The sequence below is a fragment of the Rhinolophus sinicus genome, chromosome 5 (assembly GCF_057876585.1).
Source record: "Rhinolophus sinicus isolate RSI-liver-muscle chromosome 5, RSI-T2T, whole genome shotgun sequence".
Classification (NCBI taxonomy): Eukaryota; Metazoa; Chordata; class Mammalia; order Chiroptera; family Rhinolophidae; genus Rhinolophus; species Rhinolophus sinicus.
In genome coordinates, this window is record NC_142505.1 from 86927861 (window position 1) to 86949293 (window position 21433).

Here is a 21433-nt window from a genome sequence, read left to right on the forward strand (position 1 = left end):
TCAAACGGAATGAAATCTTGCCGTTTGAGACAACATGGATGGCCCTAGAGGGTATTATGCTAAGTGAACTAAGTCAGACAGAGGAAGACAAATACCATATGATCTCACTTATATGTGGAATCTAAAAAAAAATAAATGAACAAACAGAAACCAACATAGATTCAGAGAATAAATGATAGTTGCCAGATGGGAGGGGGTTGGGGGGAATGGGTGAAAAAGGTGAAAGGGATTAAAAAGTACAAATTGTCAGTTATAAAAATAGTCACAGGGATGTAACGTACAGCATAGGGAATATACTCATAGTCAATAATATTGTAATAACTATGTATGGTGTCAGATGGGTACTAGACTTTTCGGAGTGATTACTCTGTAAGTTATATAAATGTCTAATCACTATGTTGTACACTGGAAACTAATATAATATTGCATGTCAACTGTACTTGAAAAATTTAAAAAGGAACATGCATAGTTTAATAAAATTACCTAATTACAAAAAAAAAAAAAAAAAAAGTAACACCCTCACTCTTTGTTGAAATTGCATAAAAACAGGTGGTGGGCCAGATGTGGCCAACAGATTATAGTTAGCTGACCCCTGGTGATGATGTTTGGGGTGTAAGAGGGGTGTCTCCTATGCGAGACAGGGGAATTGGCATGAGTAAGTGCCTGAGGTGATAAAGACAGACCCTATGACTGGTGACACAGAGAGATCATTGGTCAATAAATTGCAAATTGCTTTCCTCAGGCATGTCTCTCAGGCTGGCACAAGAGACATTAATGGACTCTGGAGTCAGATGTATTGGGACTAGGACCCATGCTCCACCACTTACAGGCTGGATTGTCTTTGTCAATTATCCACATCTAAGACTCAGCTTCATTATCTTTAAAATGCAGATATCAATTCTCATTTTGCATGGTTATGAGGATCAAATGAGATAAAAGCAGATTAGACACTCAGCACTGCCTGACACACTGTCAGACGTCAACAAATACTAGTGTCACACACTATTCACCCAAGGTGTTTATGTATTGTCTGATAGACGGGAAGCACTTTGACACGTGCTGGAGGGATTACAAGAGTGAGCGAGAGAGACCGGGTCCCTTGTGCTCTTTGGTACTTCCTTCAGCAACGAGTCCACCTCCTCACTTATGACCGAAGCTTTTCGTCTTTTTCTTAAAGAAAGAAAAGTTGCTCATTTCCTCTGTGGTAAGCAGAATAAGCACCCCCCCTCTCCCCCCAGCCAAAGATGTCCACACTAATCCCCAGAGACTGTGACTGTGTTACATGGCAAGGGAGAATTAAGGTTGCAAATGACCTGACCTTAAAATGGGGCGACTATACTGGATTATCTGGATGTGCCCAACGTCACGACAGGGTCCTTATGTGTAAAAGGAGGCAGGAGAATCAGTGTCAGAGTGACACAATGTGAGAAAGACTCTGCGGCAGTCACTGGCTTTAAAGATGGAGGAAAGGGGCCAGGAGCCAAGGGGTACGGCTGCCTCTAGAATCTGGGAAAGGCAAGAAAACAGATTCTCCCACTGAGCCTCGAGAAAGGAACACAGCCCTGAAGACACCGTAATTTTGGCCCAGTGAGACACATTTTGGACTTTCAATATCTGCAACTGTAAGATAATTTTGTATTGTAAACTCACTAAGTCCATGGTATGTGTTAGAGCAGCAATAGGAAGTCAATACCCTACTTTTCCCATATTGCCAACCAAAGGAAGGGCCAGAGTGTCCCCACCCTCCACCCCGGACTCTGGGAAGCTGCTCTTATTTCTCAGGGCTCCAGTGGCAGCTCTCTCTCCCTGCAGGTCGCTTTCAGCAGCTGCTCCTCCACAGCTGGCCTAGAAAACAGGCCAGAACGGACCGCTTCTGGGCATGAGCTGTGACAGGTTTACTGGTTCCAAGGGAACTGGTGGACCACCACAGCTCAGCCACCCTCTCCTCCCAGCACTCCTGCTGCCACTGCTGTTCCCGCAGGCGGACACAGTCCAGAGTAAGCAGAACACAGCAGAAGCAAAGAGAGAGCAAGCCAAATGGCTCAGCGACCATGAGCATTTAGCAGGAGAACATGAGACTGTATGTCATCCTGCTGTGTGCTGCGTAACTCATCCTACAGCAATGCGACATCCCTGCTCAGACACCTTCAGGGACACCCCATCGCCAGTCCCTAGCAGTGCCACCCCCTCGGCGGGCATTCAGCGCCCTTGGTAACAGACCCCAGGTCAGCACTCCAGTGTTCCTGCCCCCTTCTCTCCTGCTCAAACACCACTGTGGCCTGACTGGCCTGCTTGTCATTTGCACCAGGGTCAGAGAACTCCTGCTTGCATGGGCCAGGCAGGCAGTGAAAGGGATGAAGCATGCATGGGTACACAACAGGGGGTGGCAAGGACTGTGGCAAACTAGAGTGGGGGCTGTTTCTACCCAGCTCCCGCTGACAGCTGCCAGGCAGCAATGTGGGTCCAGCCTAGCCAGACCGTTTCATTTGTAAAGTAAACTTTTCTGAGGAACCCTGATGTTTCAATGTCAGCAACTGATTAACACTGTTTTCAGTGTGTGGTCGAATGTAAGTTATCTGTGAGCCCTGCGGGCTACAGTTTGTCACCTCTGGTTTCCGCACTGCAGTGACGATGACCGATATCTATGGAGCAGTTAGCATGTGCTAGGACTTGATCCAGGCTCATTCTCGTTCTGTCTTAGTTCGGGCTGCTGTGACAGAATGCCATAGACTGGGTGGCTTATAAACAACAGAAGTTTCTCACAGCTCCAGAGGATAGAAGAATGAGAGCGGGGGGCCAGCATGGTCGTGGTCAGGTTCTGGTGAGAACCCTCGTCTGGGTTGCAGAGGGCCGTTTTCTTGTATCCACATGGTGGAGACAATGAGAGAGCTCTCTGGGGTCTGTTTTATAGGGTCACTAATCCCATTCATGAGCACTCTGCCCTCTGACCTAAGCACCCCCAAAGGCCTCCCCTCCTAATATCACATTGGAGGTTAGGCTCTCAAAATATGAATTTGGGGGGATAGGAATATGCAGCTCTCTCTTCCCAGAAGCCTTCTTTGACCACCTCAGCCCACTGCACCCTTTTCTCCCGGTGACTGGGTAATTTGGCCACCCGCTATATTTCTCTCTGTCATTTAACAAACATATAAATATATTCAGAATTGATGAGGAGCTAAGTGATCCTAGTGCAGGGAACGGGTCCCACAGAAAGGCAGCGCTCTGCCAGGCACTGTACAGGCTCAGAGCGATCTCCAATTCGCAGCTGAGGAAACAGAGGCTTGGAGAGCCTGGGACCCGAAGAACCATGTGCTCCCTGAGCGAGGACAGTACCTGAAGGACTGTTTAGCTTTGGGGTTAGACCGTTCTCATGAAGGAGCTTCCGCCGGCATCTGTGATCTACAGAGAGGGGCCGCGAGAACCTGTGTTTGGCTGCGGGCTTCCCTGTCAATCTAAAGGCTGAATTTGGGCCGACATCCACAGGCAAGTTTATTAATTGGGGGCCGGTGTGTCCTTCCTTTGTGAGGACTAATCATATAGGAGCCAAGTGGGGCTGGTGCCTTTTTGAGAACTGTCATTCTGGAAAGATATTGATTGCAGGAGGTCTGTGAGCACGGTCTCTCCAGCAGGCAACAGCAAAGGGAGACGGCTCCAGTCCAGACAAGATGATGAGTTGGCAGTGGGTGTCTCAACAGGAGCCTAATGAAGAAATCTGGTAGCAGCGAGGCCCAGCTTTACAAGCATTCATATTTGGTCATTCACTAGTCCATCATATTCCTCCCTCTAAGGTGGGTGAACGGCAAAAGGTGTGCCTGGGGCTTTATGCCTCCTTTTGTGAAATTACATGTTCCTATAGCCAGTAGGCTCCATGAACATAAGGCCAGTGTCCCCAGGTCCCCGGGCCCACTCCATACATCACAGGTTCGAGACTTGGCTCCCTGCTCGCTCACTCCCTCTGTCTCAGTCTGTTCCCACCAGGAAGCTTTGTGCAGCTGCTCCGAGAAGCGCTCAAACTCCCTGGGGAGCCTCTGCCCAGGTGGAAGAGACCATGAGTGTGTGGCCGTTACTAGGGATGATTGCTGGGAAGCTGGTTGTCATGGCACTGCAGAGGCCAGGGCTGCACACGCCCAAGATGTCCCAGTTTTCTAGGCTGTATAATAATCACAGCAGTGAGAGGCATAAACACGGAAAGGGGGAGAGGAGCTGCACCCTGCTGACAGGAATCTCTTCGCAGAGCAAGGTAGGGGGTTCACGGCTGAGTAGGAGGGTCCATACTGACATGGGCTGAGCACTGCTTGGAGAGGGACCCTGGTGTGGACGGGTCGCTGCTTCGCTGTGTTCTCATGGCTCCGGTGCTATGCCTCTGTGTTCCCAGCACTGGCTTTCTACAGGAAAACATCGCTCCCCACACAAGGACAGTCAGCTCTGTGCCTTGAGTGTTCCTGGAAGTTGCATACATGGAGTAGTAATAGCTACCGTGTTGGAGTAGATGGGGGTGAATAATAGCCTCCCACCTGCCAGGCACTGTGCTAGACTCTTTATGTATGGGATATTCTATTCCTTTCCATTCTCACAATGCGCTTGCTCTACAGATGAAGCAGGGAGGCTTCAAGAGTTACGTGCCCTGCCGCAGGCCAGGAAGAGCAGAGCTCGGGTGCAAACCCAGCTCCAGCTCTACGGTGCACTACTGCCCCCATTCTGTATCATTTCTTCTCAGGTCCCTTGATGAGAAAGGTGACCTCTTCCACCTGGTGCTGACACACATAGGAAGCCCTGCACCTCTGAGGATATGGTCCCAGTAAAATGGAGTGAACTGGCCCAAGGATTAAGCCTCTGATTTGGGCTTTGTTAGCTGTGTACTCTCACCAATCACAGAGAATTAACCAGGGCCGAGATGCCTCCTCATGGACCTAACACCACGCACCAGGGGCAATGCGGAGGAGAGTCACCAAATCACTGACACCTTACTACCTGCTAGGCCCTCTTACTGGCTTGAGACACACCATCAGCATATGGCCCTCCTTCCCCACCACGTGACTCTGGGACCTGGAAGCCTCTGTGCTCAGATGGCAGAGAGAGGACACATTTTGCAGTCACTGGAGAAAATAAAGGCTTTATCTCTCAGCAAGCACTTTTCCTTAATGACTTGGTCATGAAGAAGGAGGGACAGTCTGTACCCTGTTCTCCTTTTGAATTTGACTGGAGAGTAAGAGACCTCTCCATCTCCACTGCTGCTGATGAAGTGCATTTTAGGTGTGGCCTCGGTAGGTGCTCGGGGACCATGGGGGCCACATTGTGTTGACTTCCGGAAAGCCAGGTTCCACCAGTGTAATGCCTGCTGCTCTTCTCTGCTCTCCCCAGGACCAACCCAGCTGCCTCCCCCTCAGGCCTGGAGAGCTGAAGATGGGATGTGCTTCTGGGCATCGTCTATCTACAACTTCAGCCACGGGCTTCCCCCCTGAGTTTGAATCCAGGCTCTACCTATGACTCCATCTCTGACTGTATAAATTACTTGTTTTTTTGACCTTCCATTTTCTCATCTATAAGCCTGAGCTTATGGATTGTGGTAAGAATAAAATACTCATGAATACTGTATGCTTACTGTGGGCCAGGCATCATCTCATTGCATCCTCACCACAATGCAATAATGCAGGCTCCATTATTGTCCCCATTTTACAGAGGGGGACACGGAAGCTTAGAGAGGTTGGGTGCAAGAAGTTAAGGCCAAGTCCCCCACACTGGGTTTGTCTGACCCCAGAACCGAGACTACTGACTGCTATAGGATATGTCCTCTGTCCCTCATTAAAGCCAAGTTTCCAACCACAAGACTCTCACAAATAGTGTTTCCCTGAAAATAAGACTGGTTCTTATATTAAATTTTGCTCCAAAAGATGCATTAGACTTATGTTCAGGGGATGTCCTCCTGAAAAATCATGCTAGGGCTTATTTTCTGGTTAGGTCTTATTTTTGGGGAAACATGGTACCTATAACTGGCCTTTATGATTTACCTCTTGGACCTCAAAGGAGTTGGGAACTTCATACCTGAAAGACACGAGGCGGCTTTCCAACGTTGCTGACAATTGTTCAGTAAGATTTGACATTGTCTAAAAGGTAACATCCTTGCCTTCTTCCCAGACTCTGCTCGATTGTTTCCTGTCCCTGGTCACCTCTCTCCTTCTCACCACCCCCTTATATCCTTTCTGGATAGTTGAGTTAGAAACCATCACTTCCTTCTCTGAACTTCCAGAGCTCTCAAGTTCTGGTCAGCACACAAAAGTCATGGTACCGAACACTGTAAAATATTATGATATGATCCTTAACATAGGTTATTACATATAACTCAGTATTAAATCACATATTATTTTGTATTAGAGTCTGTTACATAGACCACTAATGTTTCAGGGCAACTTCTAGGAGAAAAGTTGAAAATTGAGAGAATTCTGAGTTTTAGCTTGTATGAATTTCCTGGGAATTTGGAAAAGCTACCATCCGAATGCTTTCGTTCACTTGCACACTTTAGGACTAGCATACTGTAAAATTTGTATCACATTTTATCTGATGTTAGAGCTTTTATAAACATGTCTCGTGTCATTTGTTCACTCATTCATTCAGTATGATTTAGCACCCTTGAGATGTCGGGCACTGCCCCAGGAACGCTTCTACTTAATAACCTCCCTAGGACTGAGCAACCACATGTAGTATTAGTACAGATTTGTAGTTCTGTGGCCCTACAATGACATAAATACAGGAGATTCTCAGTAAACAGGGACTGAAAAGTGCTACCCATCAGAACTTTGCGGAACGCCTAGGATACACTGAAGATGACATTTGGCATCACAGGTCACCTTAACAGCCTATACGATTGTATAAAGCATTAATTATGAACACAAAATAGACTCTAATACTTCTGATAGCTATGATAATCACAAAGTGACAGTTATGCCAGAGCATCACGTGAAACGTGTACCCAGTGAATGCCCAAACCAGATCATTCCGGACGCAGGGGGGAGTGTGGCCATCTGGATGGCTTTATCGAACGGCAGATAAAAAGTGCACTACACCCAGTCTTGAGCATAAAACCAGAGCTCTCTGACAGCTCATCGTTCAGGCCTCAACTGACGAGCTGACAGCTGCACCTGCACTCGTCCCAGACGGAGCGCTTGAAGCCTCGTCTCCTGACAGTCTCACCGGCCTGGCCTGACGCCCAACCCTACGCACCCAGTGCCGTAGGGACTCTTGCTGAACACCAGACTCTCTCTCTCATCCTTCTTTCCTAAGACTCTTGCCTAACCCTACTGCTTGCAAACCTGTGTGACCCTCTTGTGTGAAACCTTTCTACCTCGACAATTGGAGACTATCCTCTGGCCAGAGCCTTGGTGAATGCCCGTGGTAAACCGTGTCAGTAGGACTAGATGCATGGCTGTATTCTAATAAAGTCTGACCTTGTGGAAAGACACAAAACGTGTGTGAGACTGCTACTTGGATAGCTATGTCCTGCTCACGACAATGATATTCAACACACATATTTAGTCAGCATTTTCTCTCTTTGATATTGGGAATCTAAATTTCACACTGAATTTAAAATAAACTTTATATTAGAAACATTGCATCATTTCATATCCTCTTGTCCCATCATAATAAGTACACAGAGGCAGTAATAGCATCTTACAAATCTGTCTGTCCATTGCGTTTAGCACACCACCTTGTTCACATGTATTGACCGATTTCTTGCTTTCTTTGATCTTACCATTTTCCTCAGCTTGATGAGACCATTTTCTTAATAAGGAACTCTTCAATGACAATTTCACTACACTATAGGGATTTTTAAGCGACACCAAAATTTCAGGATGAACTAGTCAGCCTCAGGATTAAGGATGCCTGTCCTATTTAAATCCTTATGTTCAGGTTAAAGATATAAGATAGAAGCAAGCATCATTATAAGCTTCACAGGGGGTGTGCATTCTCCGGCCCTCTGCTGCGTCTGGGCTATGCTTGATGATGATGAGAGGCTAGCAGGTGCTTTGAGTAATTCAGCAGATAAAGGGACCTGCACTGATTGGGCTGGAAGCCGCTGGAGTGGACAGCAGATCTCACAACTCAGTTATTGGTGCCACCTACTGAGCTGTCAAAGTGGAATTATATGAACCGCACTGGGGGCTCGAATTAGCCAATATACTTAAACATGGGTCAATTACACGCGAGGGAGTCCGCTTCCCCTTCTCTATCCTCTAGTGCCATACTGAAGGTGGTTATAGTCATTATATGAAGGAAAAAATACACCCATGATAAACCCACAGCTTTGTCAGTGTATTAGATTTATCTTTTCTGGGCCTTGATTTCCTCAAGCTGCAGAAAGGAAGAAATATTCTGCACTCACAGGGATTGTGAAGATCAATTAGGAGAATGGATGAGAAGAGGCTTTGTAAATGGTCCCATGCTAAACAGCAAAGGTATTAACTAAATCATTTTATGCTTTAAAAAAAAAGAAAAGTCTTCAAGTCCACCGAATTTGTGAGTTTCCTCCCCAGACTGTCTTTGCCCTAGTCTTTGCCAGCTCATTCAATGCCGTTTACCTAGGCCTGTGCTTGGGCCAAAAAGCTGGGAATCTTCCTTCCACAGTATGTTTTTAAACAAGTCCCGTCAACTTTAGACTTAAAACGTAGCCCAAATTGGTCTAATCTTAGTCTAAGCCACTATCATCTCTTGCCTGGACCATTTTGATGGCTTTCCAACTCCTCTCCCAGCATTCACTCTTCCTTCTGATGTTTCACTCTTTACATAGCCATGGAGTGGCATATCTACAAGTATAACTGTTACTCCTTTACATAAAACCGTCCTAGATTTTCCCTTCCTAAGTTCAATAAAAGCCAAAGTCCTTACCTTTGCCTGTAGGACTACCATGCTCTAACTCCCAAGTCCTTTGTGGAGAATACAGTGGGATGAGGCCCTGGGGTTATGCAAGGTGACTCCTCTGAGGGTGAAGTCCTGAGGTGATCTGGGCCACCAGCCCACTCTTCCCACTTCCCCTTGCAGCTCCTTCTCATGACACCATCACAGCCAAATTGGAACTTCCTTCTGTCCCTCGAGCTGCCAAGGGCAGTCCAGATTCAGAGCCTCTGCATTTGCTGCTGCTCCTTCTCTGGAAACACTCTTCACTAAATCTCACATTATCTTATTCACTATGTGTTTGTAGTCTGTCTCCAGCTACTTGGATAGAGGGCCATGAGGGCAGGAGGTACCATTTTCCTAGTGCCTACAACAGCGCTTGGCACAGTTGCAACAATGAACATTTGTTACATAAACGAATAGTAGGTTGATTACCATGATTTCACAGACACCTCTCCCTTTACTTTGCCTACCAATGCCAGTGCATTCCCAAAGGTAGACATGAGCGAATAGACTAGCGAATGGGATCAATCACTCTTCAGTGTGAGCCTTTTCATTGCGTAAAGAGAATTAACCGGGTGCAAATTTATCAGATTGCATGAGTATAGCTGCTCTACACGCATTTATTTATCAGCCTCACTATGCTAAGTGCAGAAGGGAAAACTAAAGAGCTTCAGCCATAATGGAAGAAGAACTGCTTAGTGGGCGAGACAGAAATGGAAACAGATCATTTCAACCTACATTATCAGGTGCTTGACAGAGGGCTTAGTCCTTCTTGGTGACACGTGAAGAGTATGGTGGGCAGACTGGAGACCTCCTCAAGAGTGGTGGAGTCCTAATTCTCAGAACCCATGAGTATATTACCTTTCATGGCAAAGAGGAATTAAGATTGTAGATGGAATGAAGGTTGCTGCTCAGCTGACCTTGGACAAGGAGAAGAGTCTGGATTACCCGGGTGGGCCCAATGTAATCACAAAGGTCCTTAGAAATGGAAGAGGGAGGCAGAAGAGGAAGAGTCAGAGTGACACAACGTGAGGACTTGTCCCACTGGCTTTCAGATGGAGAAAGGGGCCCTAAGCCAAGGAATGTGGGCAGCCTCTAGAAGCTGGAGAGGCAAAGGAACAGATTCTCCCCTAGAACCTCCAGAAGAGCTCTGCAACACCGTGATTTTAGCAAGTGAGACCCATGTCAAACTTCTGACCTGTAGAACTGAAGGATGATAAATTTAGGTTGTTTTTAGTCACTAAATTTGTGGTAATTTGTTACAGCAGCCATAGGAAATAATGCAAAAAGTAAGTGGTGCACGTTCTCATGTTTCCTCTGGTAGGAAGGGGTGGGCTTTCTCTAGGCTCTGGCAGGCCAGTGCCCTGCCCTGGGGGAACTTCTCCCAGGTATTTCCTGGACTGGGGATCTCTTGAACCTCAAATTCAAGATGCTCACACAGTGCCTGTGACTGCTTTGCCAGTGATGGCTTGTCATGGACAATGATGGCAGGCAAGTTGGCCTTGAAACATCCCAAGCCCAGAGCAGCCAGAGCCCCCTACATTCTCGTGGCCAACCTTTCCTGTTGTGTGTGTCTCTGGGGGCTGCAGCCATGTGTCTGAGCTGGTTTCAGCCTCCATGGCCTTCTCATCTGAGACCCTTAGTGTGGGAAAGGGCGGGACCTGGGAAGGTGTCAACTGCTAATGAATGATACTCATCTCCAAAATTAATAAGTTTTCCAGTTCTTAGGAAAATGCACTCAACTGGAGTTTCCAGGATGAGTAATTGATAGAACTGGTTAAATTAATCAAAAATGGAAATGAGGATGGAAGAAGGGCGATGGGATTCTGCTTTTACTTCGCGGCTTGGGCTTTGCCTGCTTTGCTGTTAATTGCTGCTAAGCTTGAATGGGGTAGACACTGGATTGGAGGGGTGGGCATTCAGTCAATTCTGCTCCTTGTAGCAAGTCTCTTCGGCTTTTCTCTGGAGGGTGTGTATGTAGGGGGGTGGGTATCTGTGTGTGTTTGTAATCCTGTCATCAGCCAAAAGCATTTTCATAAAGGGCCTTGTCTTTTTAACCTAACCGAGCTCTCCTGAAATAAACACTATTAATTATGCCCCTGATCAAGACTGAACCCCTGTTGGAAGCTGTGCCAAATCTCGGAGGTTTTAAGATTCACTGCAGCTGCCATCTCAGCTGATGTCTTTGGACATATTCCATCAGTGATCGGGGTGAATGAGCCATAGGTTTATTAAGGGCTCTAGTGGTTTGTAGATGAGGGTGAAGAATGAGACAGTGGCTTTCATGCCTGTCCAAGGACAGTTAGTTCTGGTGGATCCACCTGATGGGGATTATATAAAATGGAGCCCCATGAAATTGTCCTTTGGGATGTCAGAAAAAGATCATGTTCTCTCTTCTGTTGCTAAAGACCCACAGAAGAATAAGATGAATTCTTCTCTTGGAAGCAGACAGACCTGGGTTCAAATCTTGGCTCCTGTACTGTGATCTGGGGCCAAATTTCTTTACCTCTTTGTGCCTCATCTATAAATTAGTTACTGATACTAATGTTCATGGGTTGTTGTAAGACTAAAATGAGATACACAAGGGCTCAAAAATAATATCCACGCCCCTCCAGTATAGACACCTTTGGGGGAAAATGGAACTTCTGATTTGGATTGTTAGGTTGGGCATCAAAACTTGGCCCCATTCTCATGCGAACGCAGGCTGTTTTTCTAATGACCACACTATTTTCTAAGACATCTCAGACTTTAAGACCTAAAGGGCTTATACCTTCCCTCCACTGCATAAAGAAGTCCGATTACCTACACACCAGGACTATGACGGGCAGATAGATTTAAGTGCACGCAGGGTGATGCCGACGAGCCCTGGCCAGACTCGTCAGAGTCATTTTCATTTCTACTCCAGACCATGGCAAGAGCTTCCTAATTGGTCTTTCTGCTTCCAGGCTTGCCACCTCCTTTTTTCTTTTCCTTTTTCTCTTCTTTTTTTTTTGAGAACTCTTTTAAGACCATAAACAAAGTATTCACATCCCTGCTTAGAACCACCTACTGGCTTCCGTCTCACTTAGAATGAAATCCAGGCGCTCTGCCCTGGACTACGTGGCTTTACATATGGGGCCCAGCCCACCTTCTCAGCCTCACCCTCTACGCTGTTTCCCAGCCCACTGGTCTCCACTTGCTGGTCTTTTTCCTATTCTTTGAACACACAAGGTTGTTCCTGGGCTAGGTCCTTCATATGAGATGTTATCTCCCTGTTTGGCTCCTTTTGACAACTCAGGTCTCAATTCAAAAGCTTTCCCTCACCTCCCTATGGAAACAGCTCCACCCCACTACTCCCGAACCCTGTTTAATCTTCTTCCTGCTTTCATCACTGTCTGAAATTATCTCGCTCATCTGTACACTTGTGTGTGCTTTCTCTCCTCCTTCCCCGCTAGAATGTAAGCTCCCTGACATCAGGTGAGAATATGTGTTTAATAAATCTTAGTTAAATAAGTGATGTTTGGTGTCCTGGTTAAGAGATGCAGGCCTGGATCAAAGCCCAGCTCTGTCACTTTTTCTTTGGTGACCACAAGATTATCATATTCCCCTGTTAGTTAGTCTCCTCATCTGTAAAAAGTGACTAATAGTATGTACCTCCTAGGGTTGTCAGGATTGAATTAGCTCACACTTTGGCTTCCTTTCTGGATAGAGTAACATGTCACAGAAATTAGCTGTGACTGTGGCTGTTGACAGTACATCGACAATCATTGCTGCTTCTCCTGTTCCTGCTTTTACAAGACATGAGTGGAAGGGAAGCAAGATAGCATCACCATCCCAACCATAACTAACGTGGAGCACATACTATGGGCGAGACCCTGTTCTAAGGCTTCACAGTGTTACTGCATTTCATCCTCACAAGCACCCTAGAAGGTAAGATCGTATTTTATAAGTGAGTTAATTGAGGCACAGAGAGGTTAAATAACCTATTCAACATCACCCAGTTAGGCCATGGACATAGACTGAGAGTGGACACTACTTGATTTCCCTCTGCGAGCTTGGTCCTGTCTGACCTCACTCACCAGCGTGTTAGTTGGACAGAGGGAAGAAACAAAGCAAGAATGTTCTGGGCCGTGCTTACAGGGAATGCTGTACATTGAATGTCTGTGTAACACTGCCTTCCCAATTCATATGCTGAGACTTAACCCCCAATGTGATGGTATTTGGAGGTGGGGTCTTTGGGAGGAGATTAAGTCACTTGGGTGGAGCCCTCATGAATGGGATTAGTGCCCATATAAGAGACCCCAATGAACTCCCTCGCCTCTTCTGCCATGTGAGGGCACAGCAAGGAGATAGCTATCTATGAACCAGGAAGTGGGTCTTCACTAGACAGAATGTGCCGGCACTTTGATCTTGGCTTTCCCAGCCTCCAGAACTGTGAGAAATAAATGTCTGTTGTTTAAGCTGCTCAGTCTGTGGTATTTGATTATAGCAGCCTGAATGGACTAAGACGGAGAACGTCAGGTTGGGCTCCACACTGCCTTGCCCATCCAAGGACTGAAGATAGGTACTGTCAAGGATGTGTGCGTGTGCAGGGAATGACATATGTCCACCCTGGAGCGAAGGCACCCAGCGGGGCTCCCCACCAGCTCTCTCCCAATTATAGAAGTAAAACTACAACCTGGGAGGGAATCTGGAAAATAGGAAAGCTACCCCATTTCAAGCCCTGACACCATCCCTTTAGCACAGACCTGCCACTGCCAGTCTGTCTCCACACCCTCACCTCCACATTGCTGCATTCACGGTGGGTTTGTGCCTCTGCGGCCTGCTTTAATATTTATTATAAGCACTTCCCCACTTGCTCTGTCTTTAACTCTGTGCATAAGCTGTTGGCGAGTTAAATCTCTAGGCCCCTCCCGGCACCCCTTTCCCTGCTCCCATTCTCCTGAGCATCTCACCTGTTGCTTTTATGCAGTTAAAACAAACTCTACTTATTCGGGATGCTCTCCCCTCAAGAGTGGCTTTTGAGTAGGAAACAGGCTCCTCAGCACCTTATAACCTCTAAAGCCAATTCCCATCCTCATGGTTCAGAGGAAAATGACATTTTCACACCATAGGAAAGTATCCGAGCATCATCACCACAAAACACACAGACAGGCATGGGGGGTTGCAGAGATTCAGTGGACCGATTTTTATCGCCTCAGTCTTTTGGTTCCCCACTGCCCTCGGTGACAGCCAACAGAACTGTACTCTCGATGGGTCGGGGCTGTGCTGGGAGCCCTGCGCTCATGATCGCTTTTCACCCCTGCCACCCAGAGGAAAGCATCAGCATGGCACGTTGCCTAGGCCGCCTGCGCAGGAGAACTTGGGATCCACACCCGGAACTGTCACCTTCAGGGCCTATTCTCGATTATTTTTATGTCTTCTGTTAGGGGCTACACTGTGTCCTCCCAAATTCACACGATGAAGTCCTAACCCCCAGTACCTCAGAATGTCACCATATTTGGAGATGGGGTAGTTACATGGAAATGGGTGGGCCCTAATCCAGTATGACTGGTGTCCTTATAAGAAGGGGAGTTTTGTGCGCAGAGGAAGATGATGTGAAGACACAGGGAGAAGACGGGCATTAGCAAGACAAGGGGAGACACCTGAAACAGATCTTGTCTTCGCCGCCCTCAGAAGAAACCAACCCTGCTGATGCCTTGGTCTTAGACTTCCAGCCTCCAGAACTGTGAGATCGTAAGGTTTTGTTGTTTAAGCCTCCCAGTCTGTGAGACTTTGTTATAGCCACGCTAGTAAACGAATACACTGTCTTTTATCTGTCATTTCCCCTCTGCCTGCCTTTAACCACCAATGATCAATGAAATCCCTACTCCATGCTGGGTACTATGCTAAGTGTTGGTCATTCAGTGGCTGGTAAGATAAATAAGGTCCCTGCCGTCATGGAGATTATATTCTAGTCAGGGAGACAGAGGAAGAAAAGCAAACATCTATAGAGAAGTGCTATAAAATAGGGTGATAAAAATAGGGTGTCGAAGGGGCAAACAGAAAAGTCCTCTCTGAGGAGGTGACATTTTCCCAGAGACCTAAAAAGTAAGAACAGTTCAGATAAGTGGGGGCATGGTGGGAGAGCATTCAAGGCAGAGGAAAAGCCTGTGCAAAGGCCCTGGGGCAGGAAGGCTGGGTGTGTTGGAGGTGAAGGAAAGAGGCCGGTGTGGCCAGACCGTGTGGAGATGAGGTTAAGAGGGGTAGGCACCAGATTCATGCAGGGCACTGGAAAGGAGTTCAGATGTAATTTCTCTATCATTCCCTAGTGGCCATTCATCACATCTGGCCAGTGTCTTCACTCAACTCTCAATACTCATACACTGAAAGGGAAAGGCATGATTCAGACCAGCCAGTTGTGGCTGCCATTAGCACCCTATTGTTTCAGGCGTAAGAATCTCAGATCGAAAACCCAACCCTGTCACCACTGCCAGAAGCAATGGAAAAATTGAAAAAAAGAGATGAGGGAGAGAATCATCCCTTCCACCCCCTACTGAGTATGCAGAGTGAGAGACATATGGAAATTAATATATGCAGCTCTGATAACATGGATCTCCTCGGCGTTTTGATTAAATGCCGACGGTTATTAAATACCCTCCTTCTCAGAGCTCATCTCCGAGAGCCAATGTTGCTTTTCATTTTGAACTCTGATGAACGGTCTCAATTCCTTTCGCACAGCTCGGCTCAACCATGGTCGACTAAAGGCTGGTGTTTGAGGAGGATGGAGAAAATCAATATGAAATGTCAGGCGAGAGGTCAGATTGAACTAGTTTTCCCGGCTGGCAGGAGCTGGGGGCCGCTGCTGCAGCAGCTGTACAAAGGGAGATGTGTGCCGAAGAAGGTCGGCACTTTGGACGAGTCAGAAAAATGAATTTCACTCACTTCTTAATTAGATTAGGGGACGGATGGCTGGCAATTCAGAGCACTGCTGGTGTTGGGATAGGGCGTGGGGAGGCAGGGCTGTGGCAGAGGCTTGCAGGCGGCTAGCAGACTCCTGGATCTCCCTAGGGACTGTCCCCCAAGGTTTGCTACTCTAGGGCTGTGTGGGAGCCAGGCAGGAGGCAGGAGTAGCCTCTGGGGTGGGGGGGGGTGTCCCTGGGTGCGTGGCTTGGCTGGCCTCCGGCTTCTGTGGGCCCCATAACTCTTACCTGTTCTCTCCCCAGGTGACTTTTCAGTCTTTAGGTCACAGTCAGTACTGACTGCCTTGGGTTGCAAAGTCCTTGCCACATCCCCTCACAGCAGCATGTGCCTCTCTTTCATACCACTTATTACAGGTGCAATGTCCTGTTTGTGATTCTCTGATGAATGCCTCTTTCCTCCTTAGACAGTGTGATGGTGAATTTTACGCATCAACTTGACCGGGCCACGGCGTGCCCAGATATTTGGTCAAACCAATATCCCGGGTGTGCCTATGTGTTTCTGGATAAATTTAACATTTAAACTGACAGACTGCATGTGGGTGGGCCTCATCCAATCAGTGGGAGGCCTGAATAGAACAAAAAGACTGACCCTCCCCAAATAAGAGGGAATACCTCTGGCTGACTCCTTTGAGTTGAGACATCAATTTTTTTTTTTTCCTGCCTTCACATTCAAACGAATACACTGGCTCTTCCTGGGTCACGAGCCTGCTGGCCTTTGGACGAGCACTACATCATCGGTTTTCCTGGGTCTCAGGCCTTCAGACTCAGACTGGAATGATCCCATCGGATCTCCTGGGTCTCCTGCAGTCCCCCTGCGGATCCTGGGACTTGCTGGCCTCCGTCATCACAGAAGCCAAATACTTATAGTACATCTCTCATATACACACGTATGAGCATATGTGCATGAGATACAGAGGGTGCCAAAAAAATGTGTACACATTTTAAGAAAGGAAAAAAATTGTGTTAACTGTAAGACTCAATATATACCGATAACAAAACGAGTCACATTTGACTTCTGCAATGACAAGAGGTGCTCAAAGTGGTTCCTATCAGCGTCCAGACACTTCTGATTATGGCGACCTACTGCTTGTGCAAAGATAACATCTCTTAAAATGTGTATATATTTCTTTGGCACCTCCGGTATATCTCCTATTATTCTGTTTCTCTGGAGAAGCCTCACTGATATACAGTGAGCTCTAAGAGGGAGGAAACCAAGTCTGATTTTGCTCACCGTTGTGGCCCCAGAGTCTGGTACAGTACCTGACATAGCGTATGTGCTCAGCAAATAGTAATAAATGAATAATTGGGTTTCATATACCTGGAAAAAGGGGTGGGGTGTCAAGAACCTCATTATAGCTGCAGGCCTAGAACAGGGGCAGTTCAGGAGGAATGCCTGTGATAACTGCTGCTGCCATTTACTGAGTCCTGTGCGCCCGGCAGAATGCTAGGCACTCCCCACATGACGACACTGACTTCTCATGAACAACCAGCCCTATTAGGCTGTCTTCATTATTTCTAGTTTCCAAGGAGGATCTTGGGGCTTAGAGGGATTAAATCACTTGTCTGAGGTCACACAGGCACTGAGTGTCAGATTTCTGATTCCAAAGCATTGACTCTAAACCATTCTAGTTCTGGAAATTTCTAAGGTCTTGTCCTTTTTCCATCTTCAGTTGAGGGTTCATCAAGCCTCCCATTCAGCTTATTCCTCAATATCCTGAGCTCACATGGGTCTGTCTGACCCCAAAGCCCAAGCTGGTGTCTGTCACTCTGGCTGTTAGCACACAGGCCTTCTTACGCCATCTCTGGCATCCACTTTGGGTGGGTGGCCCTTCAAGCCTGGTTCTGCCTTTCACACAACAGAGAGGCCCTGCCTCCTTAGACAGCTCACGTCACAGCACACACAGCATGTTCCAATCTGAACGCCGAGCCTTCACGCTCCTCCAGTATGGCTTCTTATTAGTCCCCATTCCACATGCCATTACATCAACCCCCAGGCACAAACTTACTTATTGAATAAATACTTACTGAGCACCTACTTATGTATCAGACCTTGGTAATACAATGTGAGCAAAATAGATTCAGTTCTTATCTTTAGAGGGTTTACACTGCAGAGGGGAAGGAAGGATACTGAGCAACTAATATCCATGTGTGATGGATGCCAATCTCTAATGCCACTCACATCACCCAGAGTTATCTTAAAAGAACATGTTCTTTTTCCTTTACCTTCCTTTCGATTTCCATAGCTACCATACTTATCTAGGTTATAAATTTCCATTGTACAAGTTTAAAGCAAAACCTTCTAATTCTCCTGTTTCTTCCCATGACCATTGTGTTAATCTTCCATAAAACAGGCATTATATAACTGTTCTCCAGCTAAATGATCTCAAATTGCCCTCCATATATTAGAAACTGGGCACATGGATGTCTCCTTGGAGGTCAGGGAGAAGGGGGATATGGGGTACATGAGATGGTACATGAAGCCAGAGGATACATGCTGCCTCTTTGGGGTATATAGATTTTGGGATGGGTAGAAATGTAATTTTTAAAGTAAACTTAAAGTAGACATTTTATGGGAATAAAATACAAAATTCATGTGAAATTTCAAGATGGAAATATAAGACTTTAGAGAAAATCTTTTGTGGTCAGCACCTCCCCAGGGTCTCTGGCCTCTGCCAGGCGCACACTGTTTTGCCTTTGCTGACAGGCCCGCCACCCAGAGCACCTCAGAGGGGTTGGACTGCCTCTGCGTAGCCTCCCTTCATGGCAGGAAGACTCACGTCTGGCTTTGGGAGTGCTGTACGTGGTGGAAAAGTTTCAGGACTGGCTACTATCGGAGCCAGACTCTGGGTATAGAATAGGTACTCAATAAATGAATGAATGAAGAAAGAAAATGAATGGATGAATACATGAAGGTGTAAACTTTTGACTTTGATCTTCAAGGACCAACCTGATGTGAACCATCATCCCTATTTGACCTCATTTCCTCAATAATATCCTTCCACTGAAGCCAGATAGTTCTTACTAAGGCTCTTCAAAGGTTCCAAGCACATAACTCCCTAACTTTAGTCCATTCTGTGCGCACTGCCAGACACACCCTTCTCTCTCTCTGTTTCCTGCCTCGTCAAATCTGACTTGTGCTCCAACACCACTCAGCCCCTGCCTTCCCTGTGAGGTCTGTCCCAAGAGCCCCGCCCTCCTCTCAACATCCCAATCCTTAATTGTCTACACCACGCATACAGGTATTGATGTACCCACTACCTGATACGTTGTTCCTGAAATGTTTCCCGGGGGCATCTTAGGTCAACAGCCAAATTTTAAAGTCCTGCGTATGGGTCTTACCTTTTCATGACACCCCTCACAGTTCTTAGGGGTAATAGACATATCACAGATACAAGAAAATCATGCTGAAGGACTGACAACGAATTGGAGTCTAGATCTGTGGTTCTCAGCTGGGAGCCATTTTTCCCCCAGGGGATATTTCACAAAGTCTGGAGACGTTTTTTGGTTGTCACACTTGCTTTTGCTACTCACATCTGGGGGACAGAGGCCAGGGGTGCTGCTAAACATCCTCCAAGGACAGCCTCCTCCCCCAAAGCACTGCGTGCCCCAAATTCAATGGAGCTGCTGTTAAGAAGTCCTGTGTACATCATAGTATCTTCCTAACTTGTTTTCCCGTCTCTTTATTCTCCCAGTCTGAACCCAACCTCCATCCTTCTGCCTTCAGTCTAAGCAACTTCTCTAAAAACTAATTCTGATCATATTATTTCCTTAGTAACAGTAGTGGCGGTTCATTGACTTTGAGAAAAAAATTCAAGTTCTTTGTCATGGCCTTTATGACCAGGCTCCTGCATTCCTCCTGAGCTTCAACTCTTTTCCTTCTCCACGTCGTTCTCCACATACCAGTCGTCTCAATCACTCTGCAACTCCAAAAACATTATGATCTTTTGTGCCGCCGGACCTTTGCACATGCTGATCATTCTGCCTTGGACACTTGTTGGCTTATAAGTAAGTACTGTTCAAAGGTCAATACCAGCATACACATCAGTAAATATTTATTAGGCATCTATCACGGACTAGGCACTATTTCAGGTGCTGGGGAAACAGCTGTGAATGAAACAAATTAAGCCCATGGCCTCACAGGACTGATGGTCTAGACCCATGTTCTCCAACAGAACTTTCTGCAATGATAGAAATGTCTTAAATCTGCACTGTCTAATATGGTGGCTATTAGCTATTGAGTACTTGGAGTGCACGTGATCTGACCTGAAATCTGCGGGAAGTATAAAATACACGTCATGTTTTGAAGACTTAGTATAAAAAAAGTAAAACGTCGCATTAACAATGGATAGTTACCACACTGAGGTCCCATGACAAACCATGAGGTTTAATGTTATTTTACATAGGAGAAAACTGAGGCTCAGAAAGGTTAAGGAAAGTTGGGCAAAGTCAGACAGCTAATGAGCCATGAAGCCTGGCTTTGCTCTCACTCTAAAGTCCACACAATCTACATAGCACGACACTGTCCATACCAGCTGCACCATGTGCTACATCTCACAGCAAATAAGAAACCAAACATGATTCAAGCGACCCCGATATGCACCCCTCTCCTAGCCACGCACTGACACACACTCATCCTGTCACTCCTGTCACATAGGAACTGAAACTGAAAACTGGTCCTGTGAGAGACATGGTCTTCATTTCTGGCGGTCCACTGCCAACTGCAGTGACCAAACAGGACTTCACAGAAGGCGCTGGCTGGACAAACACAGCTCTGGTCGCTCCTGAACAGCTTGCCAGCTGCACATGATGTAGCCCGACACTGGACATGGATGACCACTGCCTTCCAGGTACCTTTACCCTGGGGAAGCAGTTTTTACTCTAGAAAGCCTTTCTGCTGGCTCCAGGCCCGGCCTATCTACCACAGCACTCACCGTTAGTGCCAACTGACACTTGCTTCACCCCCTGACATCGGTCTTAGCCTCTGGCCTCCAAGCACTCAGCCCCCACTCGTTTGGAGCTGCTCTGCTCCATCCACATTCTGCAAACTCCAGTTTGACCCAAGGGTCTGTGAGTCTGGCTGACCTTTACTCCCACTCTTCTCTCTGAAGCTTTTCCTTGGTGCCCCCCAGAACCACTGGGACTTCTAGAGTGCTAGTTCCCAAAGCCGCAACCTCTCCCAGAAGCCACTAACCCCTTCCCCCGGCTACTATTCCTTTTTTGTAATTGAGATATACACATAATTGATATAACATTATATTACGTTAGTCACCATCTCCAGCTGCCATTCTCGATTCCTTATATATTCTCAGCCTCCCGCACAGCCCAGCAGGTCCTGTAAGCTCCACTGCCAACATCTACCCAGAACCCACCCACTCCTGCCCATCTCCACACTACTGCCCTTGCCAGGCCACGCTCACCTCCTGTCTGGATAGCACAACGATCCCCTAACTGGTCTTCCCTTTTACTCCTCTGGTGCCTTCTCCCCACTGCCACAAGAGTGATCTTAAAACATAATTCAGATCATGTCACAATGTTATGTGACAGGGCTCATGTCTTATTCATCTCTGTATTCCACAGCCTGAAGCAAATATTTGTGGAATTGA

At 46.9% G+C, this 21433-nt stretch overlaps 1 protein-coding gene across 6 annotated transcripts in view; it reads right to left on the bottom strand.

Moving 5' to 3' along the window:
• Positions 1-21433, bottom strand: part of PPP2R2B (protein phosphatase 2 regulatory subunit Bbeta) — a 394552-nt gene that overhangs the window by 23133 nt on the left and 349986 nt on the right. The window lies entirely within an intron of this gene.